General features: G+C 39.0%; 1 protein-coding gene across 1 annotated transcript in view; it reads right to left on the bottom strand.

Annotated features, from left to right (window-relative positions):
* LOC106083996 (protein muscleblind) overlaps positions 1–11,105 on the bottom strand; it is a 913,910-nt gene extending 902,805 nt beyond the window's left edge. The window contains exon 1 of the mRNA XM_059368557.1: positions 11,087–11,105. The gene's annotated coding sequence lies outside the window, so the exon portion shown is untranslated. The remainder of the gene's footprint in view (positions 1–11,086) is intronic.
* Between the last annotated feature and the right edge of the window lie 1,925 nt (positions 11,106–13,030).

Genomic DNA, 13,030 nt, shown 5'->3' with positions numbered 1-13,030 from the left:
AAGATGTTTGCACAACCCTACCTCATTTCAAACTTAGCACAGTGTGCTTACATCCACCTCTTATAATCTCAAGTATTGTCAAAACGTTGTCTTTTGTTTCCCTTTGGTACACTCATTACTTGGGAATGAATCAAAAAAGAGGAAGTTTTTTTTGTTAATACAATTTCTATTCTAATTTGATTATTCAAAGGACTCACACTTCATCACTACCAACACCATCTCTACCAACACCACCACCACCGCCAGTGGTATTTTTGGACTTTCATTACAAGCACTAGCACTTGACGAAAGGAGTGAAAGGAATTGCTACCAAAGAACACGAAACAAGAAGACGTTTAAGTCAACAACAAAATCGTGAAGATACCAACCTCCTACGCGAAGATGAAATCTCAACTCATTGTTGTTTCTGGCATTATGAAATTTTTATTGTTCTTCTCCGCCCTTAATCCTCGAAATATTATGTCAATGTTGTTTCATCATTGCGACAAAAAATGGCAAACAGTTATAAAGGAGCAGAGCAGAGTAGAGTTCTGGTCTCCACATTAACCCAACCTTTAAACTTTTGCTGCTGTGTGGGCCAAGTGGAAGTGGAAGTAAGACGGCTGGAACTATAGGAGCCAGATCAAAAGCAGTAAAAATAAAATATCACTGTTAATACAATTTCTTAACTCTCTTAACGAAAAACGGAAGTATAACGGATGTAACAACAAAATGTACTACATTCACAATAATATATACAAGGACTTTGGGTAAAGCCGAATAAACGGGTGAGAGGAAGATGAAAAAAGAAACCTGAAGATATCATTAAATGCTGGTGCCCTACATATGGCATAGATTTAAGGTACGGTGGAAGCTAAAAGCATTCAAGGGTAGATAGAACGGAATACAAGGTCGCCAGGGACTACTGGTTTTCTTACGATAGTACGAAAATTGTGGCCTCTACAGCCTTAAAAGTCGAAACGCATAAAAGATATATGGTTGCCCAAAAAGTAATTGCGGATTTTTCATATAGTCGGCGTTGACAAATTTTTTCACAGCTTGTGACTCTGTAATTGCATTCTTTCTTCTGTCAGTTATCAGCTGTTACTTTTAGCTTGCTTTAGAAAAAAAGTGTAAAAAAAGTATATTTGATTAAAGTTCATTCTAAGTTTTATTAAAAATGCATTTACTTTCTTTTAAAAAATCCGCAATTACTTTTTGGGCAACCCAATATATGGAAGTTTTATCCAAATCTGATTCGATTTTGATGAAATTTTGCACACGCATTGGGATGTTAACTATTGTAAAACATCTCATGAAAAATTTTGTAGAGATCGGACCAAAATTGTGCCTTCTACAGCCTTAATAGGTCAAATCGGGTGAAAGTTATATATGGGAGCTATATATAAATCTGAATCGATTTAAATGAAATTTGCACACATATTGGGATGTCACAAAGAACACTTCGTGCCAAATTTGGTAAAGATCGGATCAAAATTGTGCCTTCTACAGCCTTATTAGGTCAAATCGGGTGAAAGTTATATATGGGAGCTATATCTAAACATGAACCGATTTAGTTAATTTAGTCACACACGTATTAGGACGTCGCACAAAACATCTCGTGCCAATTTTGGTAAAGATCGGACCAAAATTGTGGCTCCTACAGCTTAAAAAAGGCATATCGGATGAAAGATATATATGGGAGCTATATATAAAACTGATCCGATTATGATGAAATTTTGCACACATACTAAGACGTCAAAAAAAAGCACTTCGTTCCAAGTTTGGTAAAGATCGAACTAAAATAGTGCCTTCTACAGCCTTAATAGGTCAAATCGGGTGAAAGTTATATATGGGAGCTATATCTAAATCTGAATCGATCTATTTAAAATTTTACACACGTATTAGGACGTCGCGCAAAACATCTCGTGCTATATTTGGTGGAGATCGGATGAAAATTGTGGCTCCTACAGCTTAAAAAGGGCATATCGGATGAAAGATATATATGGGAGCTATATATAAATCTGAACCGATTTAAATGAAATTTCGCACACATATTGAAATGTCACAAAGAACACTTCGTGCCAAATTTAGTAAAGATCGGACCAAAAATGTGGCTCCTACAGCTTGAAAAGGGCATATTGGATGAAAGATATATATGGGAGCTATATATAAATCTGAACCGATTATGATGAAATTTTGCACACATACTAAGACATCAAAAAAAGCACTTCGTGCCAAATTTGGTAAAGATCGGACCAAAATTGTGCCTTCTACAGCTTAAAAAGTGCATATCGGATGAAAGATATATATGGGAGCTATATATAAATCTGAACCGATTTAAATGAAATTTCGCACACATATTGAAATGTCACAAAGAACACTTCGTGCCAAATTTAGTAAAGGTCGGACCAAAAATGTGGCTCCTACAGCTTGAAAAGGGCATATCGGATGAAAGATATATATGGGAGCTATATATAAATCGGATCCGATTATGATGAAATTTTGCATACATATTGGGACGTCACAAAAAGCACTTCGTGCCAATTTTGGTAAAGATCGGACCAAAATTGTGCCTTCTACAGCCTTAATAGGTCAAATCGGGTGAAAGTTATATATGGGAGCTATATACAAATCTGAATCGATTTAAATAAAATTTCGCACACATATTGAAATGTCACAAAAAACACTTCGTGCCAAATTTGATGAAGATCGGACCAAAATTGTGGCTCCTACAGCTTAAAAAGGGCATATCGGATGAAAGATATATATGAGAGCTATATCTAAATCTGAGCCGAATTATTTGAAATTTTACACACATATTGGGATGTCACAAAGAACACTTCATGCCAAATTTGGTAAAGATCGGGCCAAAATTATGGCTCCTACCGCTTAAAAAGTGCATATCGGATGAAAGATATATATGGGAGCTATATATAAATTTGGACCGATTTTTTTCAAAATCAATAGCAATCGTCCTTGGACCAAAAAAGAGACCTGTATGAAATTTTGCGAAAATCGGACAACAAATGCGACCTGTACCTTGATTACAAGACTACATGGACGGACAGACAGATGGACAGACGGACATAGCTAAATCGAATCAGGAAGTGATTCTAAGCCGATCCGTAAACTTATCGATGGGTCTAGCCCTTCTCCTTTTTTGCTTTGCAAACATATGCATAAATCTATACTACCCTGTACCACAGTGGTGGTGTAGAGTATAAAAAGTTTCTATCAAAAACCCATGTCCAAACTAACGACATGGGAGTGAGAGCAGAGACAATGGAGGACATGTTGAGGCTTTTGATGAAAACTCATTCTCCACAGGATACAACTGGACTCACAGAGACACCGGAATCTTGAAATAATTACATTGAGCGAAGGTTTATAATTACGGAATTTATGGTGAAGGAATCCTTGAGGAGTTTCAAAACATTAAAATCACCTGGACCTGATGGAATATTACCGGCGTTACTACAGAAAGAGGCGGACTATGTGGCGCCTCATCTGGCCAATATTTTCACAGCGTGCCTAGGACTTGCATATACTCCGAAACCCTGGCAGGAGGCAAGGGTGGTGTTTATGCCCAAACCCGGCAAGGCAAGTTATGCGACACCAAAGGCCTACAGACCCATAAGCCTTACGTCCTTTCTACTCAAAACCATGGAAAGTGTTGTGGACACCATGATAAAGAGTAGAACATCCAGCGAACTGCTCAAATTCAAACAGCGTTCCTATGCCAATGGAAGGTCGGTGGAGACTGATTGTGGAGGAGGTTCTGGAGGTTGTGCATAGAATAGAAGAATCCTTTGATGCCAAAACGTACACCCTGGCGGTATGCATTGATATCGAGGGGGCTTTTAACAATGTGCGGGCCGACACACTGATCCAATCCTTAGACTAGTATCGGGTGGACCGGTACTGGTCTTAGGATTGGATCAGGAGGAGACTGAGACTAGGAGACTGTATAAACCACATACTAAGCAACAATTGGATAAATTGTTTGTCCCATGACATAAATATAAGGGAGAAATTGACACAAGGTACGCCACAGGGGGGCATTTTATCGCCATTCCTATGGGTGACCACCATAAATGACCTATTACGGATCCTGACTAAGTAGGGATTTGAACCAATGTTCTAAGGGCTAAGGATCCGAACGAGCTATGCAGAAGGGCCGAAAGGGTCTTGCATATGGCATAAGACTGGAGTAGAGTCAGAGGCCTCAATGTTAACCCAGAGAAGACTGAAATATGCCTGTTCACAAGGAAGATGAAGGTGGTCCAATCTAACCACCACATTTCCTTAATAAGACGATTTCGATATCTGACAAGGTCAAATACTTAGATGGATTTTGGACAAGAAACTAAATTGGAAGTGCCACATTCAGAAGCGTGCCGAGAAGGCTCACAGATGTTGGGCACTATGTAGATGGGCCGTAGGCTTTAAATGGGGTCTGAATCCGAGGATAGTCCACGGACTCTACAGGAGCGTGATTCAACCAATTCTTACTTACCCCTCAGTAGTTTGGTGGATTGCCATGGAGAAAAAGTCCAACATAAGGACCATACAACAGGTTCAGAGAACATGTTATCTTCGCATAGGCGGAGCGATGAGGACCACGCCCACTAGGGGACTGGAGACTATTCTAGGTATCCGACCCATTGTGATACAGATTAAGTGTGAGGCAGCCACTGCGGCTATGAGACTTAAGGCGATGGGAGAATGGATTGAGGATGGGAGCAGCTCATACCATCGCGGTATAATCGAGGCAACGATGGGAAACTTGGATGGAAGGGAAGAGGTTTCCGATCGGATGCCTGAGATGAACCTTAAGGTCGAGTGCTAGGCACTGCTGCCATCGGTACAGTCCTGGATTGACTGAACCCTAGTATTGCCATCTGGATGATCATGTTACACGGGTAGTAAATACCATCTAACTAAATATAAGACAGCAGCCTACAACGGTGTCGTTGACAACGATCCGTTGAACAACATCTCAGTTCTGTTAACATCAACTCCATCACATATACACCCAAATTGGCGACGCGCTCCCCCATAGTAGGACAAAGCTTCAAGGACAACAGAAAAAAGTATGTTCAAAATATCAAAAACGATTAATTCTTAAGGAAAGAGTAAAAGAGAGCAAAATACTGTGAAAAATGTTGGTAAGGGCAAATTTTTTTTTTTATATCATTGTGACTCACTGAGGTTGTGGAAGGATATTGAGTTGCGTGCTAGTCCTGGGTTTACACTGTGGCTTCTGTGTGCCTGCATTTTGCTTAAGGCTATAAGAAAAGAGGCTGCTGGAAGACACCCACTAAGGCCATCAACGGAAAATAACAACGTCTTTGATGATGGAGACACTTAAACGCCTCTGGAACATTAAAAAATTGTGACAATAATTTTACACTGTCGACATTTCATTCACTTTTTTTGTTTAATGTCTATGCTGTTGCTGTTGCTACATCAGAAATGTTTCACTCTCGAAAAGGTGTTCTTGTCGAGATGACTACAACCTGTCAGTCCTTAAAAGGATATAAGGTTAGCATAGCTTTTCTTGTTGTTGTTTTATATTTTTCATCGTTTTTGCTTTCTTGCTTTCTTCCCCCTACCATTTGGGTGGTGAGATTGTCTTGTATCGTGACACTTTGTCACATCAAATTGCTTTCAACTGAGTCGGTTTTTTTGTGCAATTCATTCAATGGTTGTAGCTTCTCCTACTTTCTCTGCTATGGAAGAGGAAAATTTTTTTAAATATATTTTTGGTGTTTTATTGATGAGTTTCCATGAGTTTTTGGGCTAAATAAAGGCAGTCTAACCTAGAGTTAGGTTCAAGTGTTCCTTTCTATGTTGACAATAAGTGGATATTGTCTTGTGAGAACTAAAGTGGCGTACAAGTAGAAAAACGAAAAATGTCTTTAATATAAAAGAGGGAGAGAAAGTCAACTGTCAAAAATCAACTTCAATTAAATGGTGTTAATTGGTTGGTTGGTCCCTGCTAACCACTCAAGAACAGTCAGGGCCTAATCCGATTAAGCCTTTTATGTGTTTTAGACCTTGAATCAAGCTATCGATGTATATGGCAGCTAAAACTAAATCGAGAGAGAGACTTCAGACTGAGACTTCACTGATAGAAAAATAACGGCACTTTGCTAAAACCGCCTGATATTATTTTGTTCGCGTCATTAGCCAAGATTTTTTATACCATTTGGTATCAATTCAATACCAGACATTAGATTAAAATTATATTCAATGGTTTTTTTTTGGTTATTATGGAATGGATACAATAACGATTTGGTACTAAAACCAATACCGGTCTGGTGCTAAACCCAATAACAGGTTGGTATTAAATCCAAAGCCAGTTCGGTAATAAGGTTAATACCAAACGGTACTAATCACTTTATGTTTCATTCCTAACTTCCGGTGTTGTTTTTGTACCAGTCTATGTTGCTTTAATATCAATACCGTATGGTATTGAATTAAGCGCGTTCGGTATTAACTTTTATCTGGGTGTACTCAAAAAGGGACTTGGGAAAGAAACTTTGAATTGCATAAACATAGTAGGCATCATTTGCAATGTCATTAGAATAACGAATATAGTAACCTACAAACAAAAATTTGTTATCCAAATTTCGGATTGGGTACCTAGGGTGGGTGCCCCACCCCAAAACCTACCAAATATATATATGCACCAATCATGACAATATGGGACTCAAATGAAAGGTATTTAAGATCAAAAAAAGTATCTGATATCCAGTTGTAGGACCAAGTGTTAGGGGGACCACCCCAACCCCCAAAACACCCCTAAATCGGACATTTTTACCGACATTTATAGTTTTTAGGGCCCATATTCCAAACCGGAAATATTTGCTGGCTTTTGCAATAAGGGGTCAATGGCGATGTGGCCAATGGCGATATGGCCAATGGCGATATGGGGTTCAAATAAATGATGTATGGATATATGAGAATAGAGCACGTTGCTAATATATTTTCAGGGCTTAGTGTTTGGGGGCCCACCCCACTCCCTAAAACACCCCTAAATCGGGCATAATTAACAACCATGAAAATGTGGGGCTTAAATGGGGGGTAGAGCAAGAATTAATACCTACTTTCGGGACCAAGTTTCTTTGGGAAAAGGGGTAGACCCCTAAAGGGGGAATTTGGTATTCCCAAAACACCCTCCATGCCAAAATGTGGTTCAAATGAAAGGTATTTGAGATTAGAAAACGAATTTGATAACCAATTTTGTGGCCATGTGTTTGGGGGACGCCTCATCCTGTAAACATCCCTAACACCAATGATAATGATTGGGGTTTAAATAAATGGTATTTGAGAGGAGAGCACGATTCTGATATTTTTTCAGGGCCAAGTGTCTGGGAGACAATCTCAACCCCGAAAAAAACCCTAAATCAGACATTATGAGAATATCGGGCAGAAATAAAGTCTTTTAAGAATGGAGTACACCTTACATCCCAACTTAAATTCGTAGACCAATAAAGATCAATGGGATTTAGATAAAGGCACTTATATTGTTAAATTATTAGTCAAGCGATATACTGTTTTCGTAGCATGGTATTTCACTAAAAATTCTTTAATTGTCGAAAATAAATATTCAAAGGAAAATTTTGTTCCATATAAGGTAAAAGAAGGCGCAGCGGAGCGGGCTCGGGTCAGCTAGTTTCTCACATATTAATGAGTGCAGCCCGATTAAAGTTCAATGATAAGGGGCCTGCTTTTTATAGACGAGTCCGAACAGCGTGCCGCAGTGCGACACCTCTTTCACGATAAGATTTTCACATGGCATAGTACCTCACAAATATTGCCAGCTTTAGGAAAATGCTGGGGGGAAACCACCACTGAATTTTTTTTCTGATGATTTCGCCAGGATTGGAACCCAACTCGAATCAGGAAGTGATTCCGATCGGTGTACTTATCAGTGGGTCTAGCTCTTCTCCTTCTTAGCGTTGCAAACTTATGCACAAAGTTTTAATACCCTGTACCAAGAAGTGGGATAGATTCGAAAACAACAAAGTAAACACAAATTTTGAATGGCCAGAGATGGGTTGTAATGAGATCATGTTCAAAATTTCGAGTTCTGAATTTGACCGGGTGTTGCTTGGTGGGGCCCTAAAGGGGGCCACGCATCCAATGAAAGAACCAGCCACAAATGTCTTGGAAAATCGCAAAACACAAAGCTTTTTTCAGCCATAATCACCAAAAAAAAAAAGACAAGTATAAAGGCGTTAAGTTCGGCCGGCGTTAAGTTTGGATACCCACCACCTCGGGAAAATGCAAACCTTAAGTTCGGCCGGGCCGAACTTTGGATACCCACCACCTCGGGAAAATGCATACCTTAGTGAAAAATGCATACCTTATGCCCCATAGCAGCTATATCGAAATATGTTCCAATTTGGTAAATACTAATAAGAACAAGTCATTGTTCAATTGCGTATAACAAAATATTGATCTTTTTAGTAGATATATCTAAAAATAAACCTATCTCAACCATACACGAGACGGATGTCGAAAAGCCTAACATTAGTCACTGTGACAAATTTCAGTGAAATCGGATTATAAATGCGCCTTCAATGGGGCCAAGACCTTAAATCGAGACATCGGTCTATATGGCTGGACCGATTTGGGCCAAGTTCCAGACAAATTTCGAGGAGCCTAACACAACTGACTGTTCCAAATTTTGGCGAAATCGGGCAATAAATGCGCCTTTTATGGCCCCCAAACCTAAAATCGATAGATCGGTTTATATGGCAGCTATATCCAAATCTGGACCCATCTGAACCAAATTGAAGAAGGATGTCGAAGATCCTTACACAACTCTTTGTCCCAGATTTTGCCGAAATCGGACAATAAATGCGCCTTTTATGGGCGCAAGACCTTAAATCAAGAGATCGGTCTATATGGTAGCTATATGCAAATCTTGATCGATCTAGGCAAAATTGAAGAAGCATATTAAGGCGTTTAACTTAACTCACTGTCCCAAATTTCGGCGACATTGGACAATAAATGCGTCTTTTATTGGCCCAAAGACTTAAATCGAGAGATCGGTCTATATGGCAGCTATATCCAAATCTGGACCGATCTGTGCCATATTGCAGAAGTATGTCGAGGGGCTTAACTTAACTCACTGTCCCAAATTTCGACGACATCGGACAATAAATGCGATTTTAATGGGCCCAAAACCTTAAATCCAGAGATCGGTCTTTATGGCAGCTGTATTCAAATCTGAACCAATGTGGGCCAAATTGAAGAAGGATGTCGAAATTTCTGCGACATCGGACAGTAAATGCGCCTTTTATGGGCGCAAGACCTTAAATCGTGAGATCGGTCTATATGGCAGCTATCCAAATTTTCAGCTCAATATCTCTATTTTTAAAGACTATAGCGTGATGTCAACAGACAGACGGACGGAAATGGTTAGATCGTCTTAGATTTTTACGTTAATCAAGAATATATATGCTTAAAAGGGTCGGAAAGGGATATTTCGATGTGTTACAAACGGAATGACAAAAAGAATGTACCCCCATCCTTCGGTGGTGGGTATAAAAAGTTGAGGACTTATTTCAAATTATTTCGCCGTCTGCCCCACTGTACGACGTTAAATGTATCAAAAAAACAACGATTGCGTTGTCTATGTCATGATGTGAGAATGATTGAAAAAGCTCCAGCAGTACACGACACGTGGTTTAAACCCCACATTTTCCTAATGTCTTTTTTGTAGTTGTTTTGGACAATACTTGCCTTTCTTGCTCCTTCCAAAATGTTGGATTTGTAGTTAAATTTCCTATCAAGCAAAACACCCTGGTATTTAGCACTTTCAGAATATGGAACATTCTCTTCTCCCAAGAAGACAGGTGCCTTTGTATTCTTCTGAAAGAAACAAATTCCATTTTAAAAGGATTTACGATTAGACCACTTTCAATAGCTGACTTCGGAGTCGCTGAAATAATAGCAATGCTGTTAAAACCTATCTTTGTGGATTTTCATATCCCAATCCTGCCGTAATGATTCTTCAAGTAAGTAGGTTATTCATTAATTTGCTTACGCTAGTAAGCAAATGATTATCAAGATAACTTGTGTCTAAGATAACCTGAGGTTAAACCAAAAATGTGTACTGATAAGGTCTTCTCAATGTATTTTAATGTGCCTTTTAACTTTCAAAGCTCTATCTTTAAAATGTTCCATAATATATTGTAAACCCCTCAGCGGTCTGCGTTATGCCTATATGGGACAATAAAAACATTTTTTGGCTTGAGAACACCTAACCTTTTTTGGAGTTTATTCTTTTTTCCTAACACCTTTATCCTAATGTGGAATTTTCTACCCCGGAAGATCATAATCCTGAAATTGTGTTTTACTCAACCCTTATCAAAAAATATATTCCTACGATATCTCTATTCCCTAGAAAACCTATTTTAAAATCTGTCCACTTTGCACCTTTGTCCTACCAAAGACAATAATCAAATACTTTGGAATGCCAACAAAACACTTTCATTGTTCGACCTTAAAATCTTCAAAGTTCTGTAACCGTTGGTGTTTTATGTCATCTCATTCCTTGGAGAACAATACAAGGTAGTGGATGTTAACAAAATCTGACAATTTCCCCAGTCATTAATTTGTGACACAATACAGGGTATGACAACATTTACAACAACAACTGAAGGCACAAAGACACAGGTCTTCACCGAAATTCCTTCTTCAATAGTCATGAAACGAATTGTGAAGTATTTTAATGTTTATTAAATTATACAACAGCAAAATTACCACAGTGACGATGAACATTAAAAAATCCGGGAATAATCTCTTTAAGCTTTATGATGATAGACACTTTAGCTTGGATTGAATAAATTCAGATGAATTTGTTAAAACGGCTGAAAATCATGGGCGAACAAAGAGATGAGTCATTCAAACCCAATCAATAAAAGTTTTAAGATTAAAGACATTTTACAGATATGTTAAGACAATCTTAATCTAAGAGTACTATTTTCAATACATTCAACTATGTTCTCCAATACAACTTCCCTTGACTACTTAAAAGAAAAAGAGATGTAATAACATTAAGGCCGTAAGCCATATTTTCACTTACCCAGGAAGCTCAGCATCATATTTCCTATGACTATCTGAAATGATGAAAGAACAAAAGTGAGTTGTAGTACAAGCAGAGTAAGGCGAAATATTTCACATTGTCATGGTGGTCTGTTGAGGAATTTATCCTTTAACAACTTTGGTAACTTTGCAATGAGAAAGTTCAATTTGATGAAACGCAGACAATTTGATGAAACACACAATCTCACTACTAAATCTCTTTTTCGTATTCACATCATCATCTGTGCTTAAGCAGAACATTTCAGTCTCCTTAGAGTGCGGAGCAACTACATTATGCTGAGCATTGCCTGGCTATATCCTGTTCCATATGTCTTTATGGTTTCCTGCGAAATTGTAACCTAATAACAGCTCACCAAAAATGTGGCAGCTTTTATGCCATGTCCTTCATTCATTCACCCAGGAATGTTGTTGAATTGATGTAAATACCATCATAGTCTTCTGCAATCGCCTACATGCCCCCATCTAACTGAAATTGATGTAAAAGGAAACGTTTTGGTTTATCAATGCCTTTGGCCTTCGGAAATAGCTTCATGATTCATATGCCGTTTGCTTTGAGGCTAGAATTTCTTGTCGATAATAGGGATAACTCTGTAGGTATGTCATCATTATGTGTGAGTGTATATGTGAGTCAACGATACTTAATTGATATGGAATCCCGATAATTTGCAGATAAGTGTTGATTGAGGCAAATTGCAATGGGCTACTATGGCACTGAATTTATGGACAATTTATGGCGAATGGATGTATTATGACGGAAGAGTAGATTGGGGGGGAATCAGGTATTTGATTGAAGGAAGATTGTAAATATTTGGAAAATTGTGAAAAAGTTGGTGAAGAAATTTGCTCAAAGATTTACTAAACAGTCGCTAAGGACAATATTTCAACAAAGCTTTTGCACAATTCAAGTTTGCTTTAATGATAAAATTTGAAAAGAGAATTTAGACACAAAATTAAAGAAAGAAAAAATATTTAAATGTTCGCGAAGTTTGGCCGGACCGAATCTTATATTCCCTCCACAGTATATCGCATTTGTCAAGTTCTTTGTTCGATATCTCTTAAAAGGTAAACAAAGGATATTGAATAAGAATTGCTAAGCTATGGGAGCTATATCATGTTATGGTCCCGATCGAACCATAATCGAATTGAATGTTAGAGAAGAAGTCGTTCTTTAATATTTTAGCCAATTCGAATAAGAATTGTGTCCTTTAGGAGCTCAAGGACGACACGGGATAACTATGAGCACCACACAGGCTGGAACTTTGAGCTCCGACTTGTGTGGTGTCCATCGTAACCAAGGGAAGCTTAGCTGAAAGCTAACGGGCTTGTGCACAGGTTGCGGATGGTGGAAAACTTGATTTTTATACGGAGTAGCAGCAAATGCGGCCGCGGGCTGTCAGCGATTTTCGAGTGGAGAGTCTCAGTGAGCACCACACAGGCTGGAACTTTGAGCTCCGACTTGTGTGGTGTCCATCGTTACCACCGGAAGCTTAGCTGAAAGCTAACGGGCTTGTGCACAGGTTGCGGATGGTGGAAAACTTGATTTTTATACGGAGTAGCAGCAAATGCGGCCGCGGGCTGTCAGCGATTTTCGAGTGGAAAGTCTCAGTGAGCACCACACAGGCTGGAACTTTGAGCTCCGACTTGTGTGGTGTCCATCGTAACCAAGGGAAGCTTAGCTAACGGGCTTGTGCACAGGTTGCGGATGGTGGAAAGCTTGGTTTTTATGCGAAGTAGCAGCAAATGCGGTCGCGGGCAGTCAGCGATTTTCGAGTGGAGAGTCTCAGTGAGGAGTCAGGTGGCACTGACTCTTAATTAAATACTGAGTGCCAATGATACTCGAGATGACAAGGCGAGTTATTGCCGCCTTCAAATAACCAAAGACCAACATCAGAGTCTGTTTCCAGGTTAGGGGCGGCTGAAGGCG

Source organism: Stomoxys calcitrans, chromosome 5 (assembly GCF_963082655.1).
Source record: "Stomoxys calcitrans chromosome 5, idStoCalc2.1, whole genome shotgun sequence".
NCBI lineage: Eukaryota > Metazoa > Arthropoda > Insecta > Diptera > Muscidae > Stomoxys > Stomoxys calcitrans.
This window is presented reverse-complemented; position numbering and strand designations above follow the sequence as displayed.